Genomic DNA, 11,193 nt, shown 5'->3' with positions numbered 1-11,193 from the left:
AGCATTTTTTTCTTTACCTTATCCTTATTTAAAGGAAAGTTTTGGACGAGAAGGCCTTAGCATTTTTTTTTTACCTTATCCTTATTTAAAGGAAAGTTTTGGACGAGAAGGCCTTAGCATTTTTTTTCTTTGCCTTAGTGGGCCTTGGCCTTTCTCTCTTGCTTTATCCTTTTTAAAGGAAAGCGTTGGACGAGAAGGCCTTCGTCCCGAGATTTTATTTGTCTAAGGCTTTTGCCTCGTCCGTTGATATTATCAAGGAAACTGGAATTCAAGTACATAAGAAATCCAAACCATATTATTACATGAACATTGTTCACAAACTTGGCACGCGCTCATAAGCTAGTGCCTTATTAAGATATCAAGTACATAGCATCATCTTTCATAAGCTAGTCTGTAAGTAGTGCAGAAGTTTAAGAACTAGTGCACTTTTATTCATAACACACCATAATAGTAGTAAAAGCACAAGTAAATAGAAGCAAACAAGCAAATCACAACTGAAATTTTGCCACTGACTTCCCTCGTCCCCGCTCATCACTGATAGTACCTTCGCAGATGTTCCACATTCCAAGGATGCCCTAACTTCCGCCCGTCCAGGGCTTCCAGGTAGTAGGACCCTTGCCTTTTGCAGTTGATTACCCTGTAGGGTCCTTCCCAATTGGGTCCCAGTTTTCCGTGTGCTGGGTTCCTGGTCGCCAAGGAGACCCTTTTGAGGACAAGGTCCCCCATACCGAACTGTCTGGGTTTCACCATGGCGTCATGCTGTCTGACCATGAGATTTTTGTACCTTGTCGTCCTTTGTTCCGCATCCATTCTTACCTCATCGATAAGATCGAGGTCGAGGCGAAGTTGTTCCCCGTTGTCTTTCTCCTGGTACTCCATCACTCGGTGACTTGCCATGTGGACCTCCGCTGGTATGACAGCTTCACTCCCATAGGCTAGTTTGAACGGGGTCTCTCCTGTTGGAGTTCGTGCGGTCGTCCTATAGGCCCAAAGAACACCCGGTAGCTCGTCTGGCCATATCCCTTTTGCCCCCTCAAGCCGAGTCTTGATGATTTTCAGCAGGGATCGGTTTGCTACTTCGCTTGCCCATTTGCTCTCGTGGATGGGAGGGTGAAGAGTAGTGATTCTTGATGCCAAAATGATTGCAGAAGTCCCCGAAGGGTGCGTTGTCAAATTGACGCCCGTTGTCGATACTAATACCCCGGGTACTCCGAACCCGCATAGGATGTTCTTCCATACGAAATTTTTCACGTTCGTCGAGTGATTGCCGCAAAGAGGCTCGGCTTCTACCCACTTGGTAAAGTAATCTATTCCTACCACCAAAAACTTCATTTGCCGGACTCCTATGGGAAAAGGACCTAGGATATCCGCCCCACCGTGCGAAGGGCCATGGGGCCGTCATTGGGGTCCGATACTCGGACGGCCGTTCGGGCACATTGCTATAACGCTGGCATTGATCACATACCTTGACATAGGCTTTAGCGTCTGCCTGCATTGTTGGCCAATAGTAGCCGGCACGGACGATCTTATGGACAAGGGATCTTGCCCCTGAATGATTTCCACACGATCCTTCATGAACTTCCCTCAGAACATTGTTTGACTCGTCAGGAGCCAGGCATCTTAAGTAGGGTTGAGAAAAGCCTCGCTTGTACAACACCTCATTTATGATGACATACTTGGCCGACCAGACCCTTAACTTTCTCGCTTCATCCTTGTCTTCTGGAAGCCTCCCCTCTTTGAGATAGATTATTACTGGACTCATCCAATTTTCTCCTCCTCCTATCTGCTGTATGTCAGGGATGTCTATGCTCGGCATGTACTGAACGTCGTCAAACTCGTCTATGACTCCTGCCGAGGCGGCTTTTGCCAAGGCGTCCGCTCGCCGTTCTCCTCCCTGGGAAGTTGAATAAAACTTATAGTTGAAAATTTCCGGGCAAGGCGTTTCACTTTGTTAAGGTACTTCTTCATTCGATCTTCTTTGACATCACACATCCCATTTACTTGGTTAATGACTAGTTGAGAGTCTCCTCTGATTGTTAACGACTCCGCCCCTAAGGACTTGGCCAATTCCAACCCTTTGAGTAGAGCCTCGTACTCAGCTTCGTTGTTGGTAGTTGGACATACAGACGGACCGCATACTCCTGCCTTGTCACCCTCAGGGGACTTCAAATACAATTCCAACCCCTCCCCGCATACAATGTGGACGATCCGTCTACATTCACCACCCACATCTCATTTCCTTCGTCCTTGCTCAGGCCGTCCCGGACCGGGGGTGAATTCCCCGCAATGAAATCCGCCAATGCTTGCGCTTTTATTGTGCTCCTCGGGAGGTACTCGACATCGAACTCGCTCGAGCCCAACGGCCCACTATACTAACCGTCCGCCGGCTTCCAACTCCGCTCATCGCCTTTTTTATGGGGTGGTCCGTCGCACGTTGGTGACGTGTGCTCGAAAATAATGTCTCGCCCCCGGAAGCCGTGACTAATGCGAAGGCTAGTTTCTCCATCATCGGGTATCGTCCTTCTGCCCCTCTCATCGCGTGGCTTGTGTAATAGACCGGCTTCTGGACTCTTCTCTCTTCTCTGACCAACGCTGAGCTTACTGCGTGTGGGGACACTGCCAAGTACAAGTACAACTCTTCTCCAGGTACAGACGGACTCAACAACGGGGTCGTCATGAGATACGTCTTCAAGTCTTGGAAGGCCTTCTGACACTCGTCCGTCCATTCAAAAGCCTTCCTAAGGACTTTAAAGAAAGGTAAACATTTGTCAATAGCTTTCGATACAAACCTATTGAGGGCGGCGACTCGTCCAGTAAGAGACTGGACTTCCTTGATATTTCTTGGTGGCTCCATGTTCTAAGCATCGCCCCGGATTTTATCCTGGATTCGCCTCACCTTCCGTGTGACACCATAAACCCTAAGAATTTACCCGATGAAACCCCGAAGGCACACTTGCTCGGATTTAACTTCATGTGGTACCGTCGCAACGTATCAAAAGTCTCTTGAAGGTCGTCAAGATGTTTATCCTCGTCCTGGCTCTTCACCAGCATGTCGTCCACATAAACTTCCACATTTCGCCCGATTTGAGGATCGAACATATGGTTAACCAGCCTTTGGTAAGTTGCCCCCGCGTTCTTCAAACCGAAGGGCATAACCTTGTAGCAATACAACCCTTGGCTCGTGACGAACGAGGTCTTCTCCCCGATCCGCTTCATTCATCCGAATCAAGTTATACCCCGAGAAAGCATCCATGAAGCTAAGTATCCCGTGACCTCGCCGTTGAGTCCACTAACCGGTCAATGCGCGGCAATGGATAGCTATCCTTGGGGCAAGCTTTGTTGAGATCAAGGAAGTCCACGCACATCCGCCACTTGCCATTGGCTTTTTTGACCATGACTACGTTCGCCAAATCCGGGCCTGGGTAATGAACTTCTCGGATAAACTTCGCGGCGACCAACTTCGCACTTCTTCCTTGATGGCATTGTCTCGTTCGGGAGCAAAAACTCTTCTCTTCTCGACGCACCGGTTTCGAATAGGGACACACGTTCAGGCCGTGGGTAATGACGCTCGGATCAATGCCAGCATGTCCTCATGACTCCATGCAAAGACATCGAGATTTTTCTTCGTAAATCGAACCAAAGCGTGCTTTGCCCCCTCTTCCATGCTTGCCCCAACTCGGTAGACTTCTCGGGTTGGTCATCGTCCAAAGGGACGTCCTCTAATGCTTCAAGCTGGGCTCACCACGACCCTTCTTCCGTCTATATTCATCGCTTGCATGTGCTCGTCCATGGCCGCATGGCTAAGTAGCATTCTCTCGCCTGGGCCGGTCTCCTTGTACTCGGCCTACTCCGTGCTCGGTCCGGGAATTTGACGGACAGTGGTAGGTGGAGGTTACCGCCTTCCAAATTGCTTCAAAGTTGGCCTTCCAATAATTGCATTGTATGACGATGCACAATCAACAACAAGGAAATTCACCTCCTTGGTTATCTGCTGTGGATACGTCCCGACAACCACCGACAACGTGATGGTGCCCACAGGTTGCACCTTCATCCCTCCGAATCCCACCAACGGCGAGTTCACTGGTCGAAGCCGATCTTGTCTTAGCTTCATTTGTTGGAACGCGGGGTAGTAGAGAATGTCGCGTAGCCGCCATTGTCAATCAATACCCTCCCCGGTCGTGTAGTCGAGATGAGTAGGGTAATGACTATCGCGTCATCGTGTGGGTGGTGAATTCGTCCCCGCCTCCTCGTCCGTGAAAGTAATACCTATTGGTCTACCTCCTTCGTCCTAGGAGGTCGTCCAGACCGTTGGATGTTCTCCGCACCACCCTCAGGTATGTCTTCCTTGATTTGGACGACTGTGCCGCCGAGCTTCCTCCTATAATTACCCTTATTTCTCCTAGTGGGGGGCGTAATGATTCTTCCACCTTGGCCTTCATTTTCTCATCTCTCTGGTCCCGTCCAAGGAAGTTCCTCAATTTTCCCTGTCTAATGAGATTTTCTATCTGCTGCTTCAAGTCAAAGCACTCGTCCGTATCATGCCCATGGTCCCTATGAAAACGGCAAGCATTGCTCCTATTACGCTTGTTGGGGTCTCCCTTCAATTTGTCCGGCCACTTCAAGGACGGACGGATCGTCCTTGATCCGCATAAGAACCTCGCTCTAATGGCATAGTCGTGGGCGTGTATCCGATTCCTTGCAAGCAGGAACCGGCCTTCTTACCATCCTTATCTTTTCTCTCGTTTACCCGAACTTTCTTCGACGAGGTCCTTGGTCCCGGTAGCGATGGTGGCCCCCTTCCGAGCGCTCTCGCCCTTTTTCTTTTCTTGGCTATGATGGCGTCTTCGCATTCATAAAATTCTCGGGCCGAATGGACAAGCTCGGCCATAGTCCGTGGTTCCCGCTTCGTAGAGCTTATGAATAAACAAGTCGAATTGACCCCATTGTGGAAAGCGGCCAGCCACCGCCTTGTCATCCATCTCGTCCACCGTTAAGGCTTCTCTCGTTAAACCGGGTGATAAAAGATCGCAAACTCTCATTGTCCCCTTGCTCTATGGTCCGGTGAGGCTGCAGGAGGATCGCTCGTGACGCCGTCCTCCAATGAAGTTGTTGACAAACAACCTTACTCGCTCTTCAAATGATCCCACCGAGTTTGGGGGAATCTGCCGAACCACACTCGCGCCGGTCCCTTGAGTGTGGTGGGAAAAGCTCGCACATGATCTCGTTCGGGACCCCCGCAGTGCATGGTCGTCTTGAAAGTTGCAATGTGATCGCAGTGGGTCGCGATTTCCATCGTACGAGTCTAGAGAAGGCATTTTGAACTTCGGGGGTGAGGGTGATCTGCTGGATGGAGGCCGTAAAAAGGAGTCCGTTCGGTGGACCATATCATCTATCGGGTTTGCTCGCCTCATGTTTTCCCTCATTTCATCCATGGCTTTTCTCATCCGGTCCATTTCTTTTTCCAAGTGCGGCACCCTTCTTGAAGCGGTACCCCTTGTTTGATCTTCTGACCCTACATTCTCCCCTCCTCCTTCCCGACTCGGGGCCCTTCCCTCAATGTGTCCTCGACGCTGCCTCCCGAAGTTGATCTCCTTATTCAATTCCCGGGTTCCGACGTGTCAGCTTCGCCATAGCAGCCGCCATGGATTGTATGTGCCGCATAGAAGGCGGTTGCATTACAAAGCCGATCTCGCGATCACGAAGGTGGATTGGCCGGGAAGCATCCCTACTCCTGGTGGCCTGGCTGGTAGCCCTTGATCTTGTTCGAACCATTCAACCTTTTGTCCGGATAGAATAACAAGTTTACTTCTTTCCCACAGACGGCGCCTAACCGATGATGCCAAGAAAATCAAGTAGGGCCGGATGCTGCGGACCTGAAAGGACTACCTGTTCTTTCTACGGCTCGAAAAAGAAAGAAAAGCGTATCAAAGGCGACCGGGGCTGCCGGCCAAAAATCCTCCGATGGCAAAGTTAGTTTTTTCCTCTAAGTTATTCGAATTCCAACTTTTTTGGAGTAAAACCGAACATACCTTGGCCTTGTCCGAGACAAACTTTATATAGTGTTCTTATAGAAGGTTATTGAGACAGAACCTCTCCCGGATTCAAGGAGGCTTAACGTAACTGCCATAACCGTTTAGGAGTTACACTTCTATTCCACAACGGGTACATGACCGTTATGCGTGGGATAAGGGATTGTCACATTATATTCGGAGATTCTCCTAAGTATGATACCCTCGTCCTGGAATTCCTTCATCGAGCGCGCCTGTTAATTCTAAGTGTAACATCCTAGTCCACGAATCTTTATATGGACGAGTCCTCATAAGGTAGTCTGTGCGCATCCCATGGACGAGGGATGTAGCTTCGCTATCACCTTCTGGACGTCCTTGTCCGTTACTCTCGTCTTGAGGATAACTTCTGGACGGCTGCGAAGGTGGTGACCGTCCAAGGACGGGTTGAGTGTTTTCATCCCACATCATGGCTTTTATGCAAGAAAATAAGCAGGTATACAGGAAACAATTCTTGATAAGCACCTTATGTTTAGGTTGGTTCGTGTTAGTATTGAGGTAAACTTGATATTAACATGCTGGTCATGCTCTAAATTCTGAAGTACAGGTTTGGGTCGTGACAGTTGTAGTTTTGTCACGGATTGTCAAAGGGGGAGATTGTTAGGACATATGTGATTCATGTTAGGAACATATGTCATCATGTATTAGCTAATCCTTTGACAAAACACACTTTACTTGTAATTGGGTAGATCTAGGATGTGTTTAATGCTTCAAGGAACAAGGTTTCAAGTTCAAGTGTTAAAACTATGCAAGTCTGTCCAAGAATTAAGGGATAAAATGCTGGATTTTAAATCTCGACAGCTAATATCTATCGAGATTTAAAAAACTGTTCTAGCCCGATGTTCAATAGCTGCTCGACAGATAGGGTATCTATCGAGAATTATGAAAATCAAATTTTCAGTTCTGATTTCATTCCAATCCGTGAATACATGTTTGGGCTTTCTTTTCTCACAACCCTAAATATATATAAGGATTATTTTAAGGGCCATCACAGTGAGCATAGTTGCATAAGTATGAAGCAAAGAGTTGTTTATGCAAATTGTGACCAAAAACCTAGTTTGCCCTAGTTCTTCTTTCTCTTGAAGAAGCTGCTGTGTTTATACACCGTAGGGTTTTGTGACTAAGCAACTTCATGATCTTCATTGTGTGATGAACTAAAGAACTTTGCAACCAACATCCTTCTCAAGTTGGTGATTAAGTTGCGTACTGGGATCTGCGCATCTATTGGTTAGTCACATCCTGGGAGCCATGCATTAAAAGGAGAGATTGTTACTACAGAACAAGTCTAATTGGGTATTGGGATAAAGGTTCAACTATAGGTTGATATAAGGTACTGAGATTACTTGTAACCACTTGTTGTGATAATAGTGAATTCTCGGGAGTGCTGACCTTAAAATCACCTAGTGGGATTTTTGCCTTGGAGGTTTTCCCCACTCGAAAACAAATCACTTTGTTAACTTTATTTTCCACTGCATTTTATTTTAGTTGGTGATTTTCTTATGTTTCCACGTACATTACATGTTAATTTAATTAATTAATAAACTTGGTCAATTAATCAATTAATTTATCACAATGGATCAATACATTCTTTGCCTATCACTTCTCCTGCTACTCCCTTTATTATCTTCGCCAACGATCCCTTTGTTTCCCTCTCTCAGGTTGTGAAGAATAGCTCCTCTTTGGTGTCACCCCTTCATCTATTCCTAGTTCTGCCACCCGAGGGCCTGATGCAAATTTGTCTTCTTATGAGGGATCCAAGGAGGTCCTTGAGGACTCTAAAGATGAGCCTGTCGTGAAGATGAGAGTTTTTTAATTCTAATACGGATGATGATGGTAATGAGCAAGAAATCGAGGCTATGGGTATGTATATTTTGTCCTTGGCAATTCTTCTTCTTCTTTTCTTCCTATCATTTCTTGATTCAACCCTCTAATTGCCTTACATATCATCCTTCGCAGCCACAAACATTCCTGAGGATCCTAAGGCTACAGCAGGCATCGCAATGCCTGCGGCTCCTACTTCTGCCACACCCGTAGCCCCCACTCCTATAGGCCTTGGTAATTTCCCTACTACTGTATTTTCTTTATTCTTCATTGTTGAATTCATCCTTCCACTTCTTCTATTTCTTGTTGACTCACGCTTCATCTTTATTCTTCTTCTTAGGTCCAATTCTTGCTGACGTGGTTCCATCCTCTCAGTTTGAGGTTGGCAGTAGTTCTGCCATAGTTCCTTATCCGACGAGTGAAGCTGCTGCCTTCTTCGTCCAATTTGACTAGCACGAGACTAATTATCTTGATCCTGCTGACTTCTAGGGGGCTGGAACCCTTTACGTTGACTTTTATGGCTTTCGAGTCCCTAGGGAGTGTATTACTCATTTGGAGGCAGTCTATAACAGCCGTGGGGACTTCATGCAGGGGTTTCTCTTTGGCCAATCCATGAGGAAGCACTTCCTCAAGCTATTAGGGAGTGATGAACAACATTGAGCATAACTTCATCGACATTGTATCTGTTGAGAGGATCCTGCAGTGGAGGGCTGCAGTTCAGGAATTGGTCAAAGTTGGATTTGTCGTGGAGTATCTGCTGGACCACCTGTGGGAGATTGCTTAAGCCTTCTTTATAAAGAAGGTTCAGCCTGCTATGGATGTCATATATGCTCCTATCGAGGCTTTGAAGAAGGAGGTGGCAGACCTAGAGGCACGTCGTGAACATCTCCTTTCTGGTGTTGCTGGTCCTAGCTGCTTTGGAGATCAGACCCTTATTCCAGGTCTTTGATTACATTATGTAGTTTTTTGTATTTCCTTTCCCTATGTTCATTTTCTTTCCTTTTTCATCCTACCCAGTACACTTTCTTATTTCTCTAGCACTTATACGATAAGTTCGACATGACTTATATATTTTGGGCCTGTAATCTATTATGCTACATCTACTATAGCTATTACTATGATTATGATACAGTATGTTTTGCTAATACTCCAAAGTCTTTATTACTTTTTCTTTTACAAACAAAAAAACACTACAATACTTTTTTATGACATTATCCCTTGCAAGGGTGGTCACTTGAAGGAAAGAAAGAAAAACTAAATAAGAGAAAGGAACAATTACATAATGTTTCCTAGGCATAATAACGCTTTAACCATTTGCCATTAATGGGGTCCATTAAATCTTTTCCATTCATCTGGGCCAAACGGTAATACCCATTTGTATGTGCTTCCTTGACGTGGTCTGCTGTCTTTAACACAAGATGTCCTTCTGCAAACACCCTTTCTTTAATTGTTCTACCATAAGCTTCGGTCATCTTTTGCCTATATCTGCAACTGCGCTCTTGGGCCTCCTCCCTCTTTTTGTCTAACTCTTCTAGGTCCTTGCATCTTTCTGCTACAAAGACTCCTTTCTCTTTTTATTTCTTGCGTGCCTGCATAACTCTCAGAGAAGGTATCATTATTTCAGCTGGGCTCATCACCTCTATTTTGTACACCAAAGAGAAGGGGAAAAATGCCGTGGTGGACTTTGGCAAATTTCAGTAGGCTCAAAGGGCGTCTGGCAAATGCGTTACCCATCCCCCAGTGTATTCTTGGCTCATTTTACTAATAATCTTGATGAGAGTTTTGTTTGTCACCTCTGCCTGTCCATTCCCTTGGGGGTAATAAGGCGATGATCGCTGGTGTTTGATCCGGTAAAATTTCAGCATCTTTCTTACCTCACTGTTGACAAATGGATTGCCATTGTCACTTATGATTCTATGAGCCACCCAAAATCTGACAATTATGTTTTCTTTGATAAAATTTTCCACAGCTCCTCCCGTGACTTTACGGAGTGGTATGACCTCTGCCCATTTGGTAAAGTATTCCGTAGCCACTAGGATCCATATGTACCTATGAGAAGGTGGGTTAATTTTTCCTACTAAGTCAAGCCCTCAAGTATGGAACGATCATGGGGTGACCATGCTATGCAAGTTTTATAGGTGGGTGTGAATCAGTTTGGTCTGCACTTGGCAGCTGTGGCATTTCTTCACGAATTTTACCGTATCTTTCTTCATAGTAGGCCAGTAATAGCCCATCTGCAGCACACATTGGTACAAATTTTTTTCTTCCCTTGGTGCTCTCCGCATTTCCCTACGTGCACCTTCCTCATCATTTCTCCCACTTCTTCGAGACCTAGACATCTTAATGGGTCCGCATCATATCCCTTTTGAAAAGGACTCCCTTATCTAAAATGTAGCACACTGCCAGCTTCTTGAGCTTATATCTTTCTCTATGCTTCTACGATAGGACACCTTCTGCTAGGTATTGCACGAATGGGCTTCTCCAGTCTTCACTGGTAAACACGGCATAACTTTCTTCCTTATCCATAATCAAATGGCAGGCTTCACACTGAGTTTGGACTAGGTCTGGATCCTTACCCATACTTGGCCAATAAAAACCCGCTCTCTAGAGTTTGCAGTAAAGGCTGATCTCACCTCAAAATCCTCAGGTCTCACCATGCACTTCCATCAGTCTTCTTCAGGCCTCTTCATGCCCTACACATCTGGACATGATTCCCTCTAGCATCTTATGGTACAGTTCTCCTTTTATTAGGACGTAGTCCTTCAATGTTTTCAAATATGCTAGATCTCCCTCTTTTAACAGAGCTTCCTTAATGGGAATTCTCCAATCCTCCTCACACTCCTGCTTTTCCCGAAACCTTTCTTGCAAGATTTCAATAATAGACTCTCTTCATTTGTTGACTTCAACTCTGGTGTCGTTTCCTTCAAAGGCTATCTGTGAGCCCAATGCAGTCAGTGCATCTACTTATCGATTCTCGCTTTTCTAAGTATGCTCTATCTCAAATGTGAAAACTTTTCTTCCATTTTTTGGGCCAACATCCTGTACAGAGCCAAACTCGTTTCCTTTAACGAGAAACACCCCTTAGTTTGGCAAACCACCAAGTTAGAGTCTCCCATCACTTTCAAATGTTTGATCCCCATCTCAAAGGTTGTGGCCAACCTAGTAAGATAAGCCTCATATTTTGCAATGTTGTTGGAACATGGAAACTCCAGCTTGAATGAAAGTGCTATGGTCTCTTCCCTTTTGTGGTAGAGGACCACTCCTGCGCCCCCCAAGTTTGCCATGGAAGAGTCGTCAAATTTCATGA

The 11,193-nt window shown here is 46.0% G+C and overlaps 1 long non-coding RNA gene across 1 annotated transcript; it reads left to right on the top strand.

Annotated features, from left to right (window-relative positions):
* The first annotated feature begins 7,733 nt into the window (after positions 1-7,733).
* Positions 7,734-8,954, top strand: LOC142640704 (uncharacterized). Its single transcript, XR_012845222.1, has 3 exons — positions 7,734-7,925; positions 8,022-8,120; positions 8,227-8,954. It is a non-coding gene; the product is annotated as an uncharacterized LOC142640704 (long non-coding RNA).
* Positions 8,955-11,193: the final 2,239 nt, after the last annotated feature.

Source organism: Castanea sativa, chromosome 1 (genome assembly GCF_040712315.1).
Source record: "Castanea sativa cultivar Marrone di Chiusa Pesio chromosome 1, ASM4071231v1".
In the NCBI taxonomy this organism is placed as follows: domain Eukaryota; kingdom Viridiplantae; phylum Streptophyta; class Magnoliopsida; order Fagales; family Fagaceae; genus Castanea; species Castanea sativa.
Note: the sequence above shows the minus strand (reverse complement) of the source record. Positions and strands in the feature narration are given on the sequence as shown.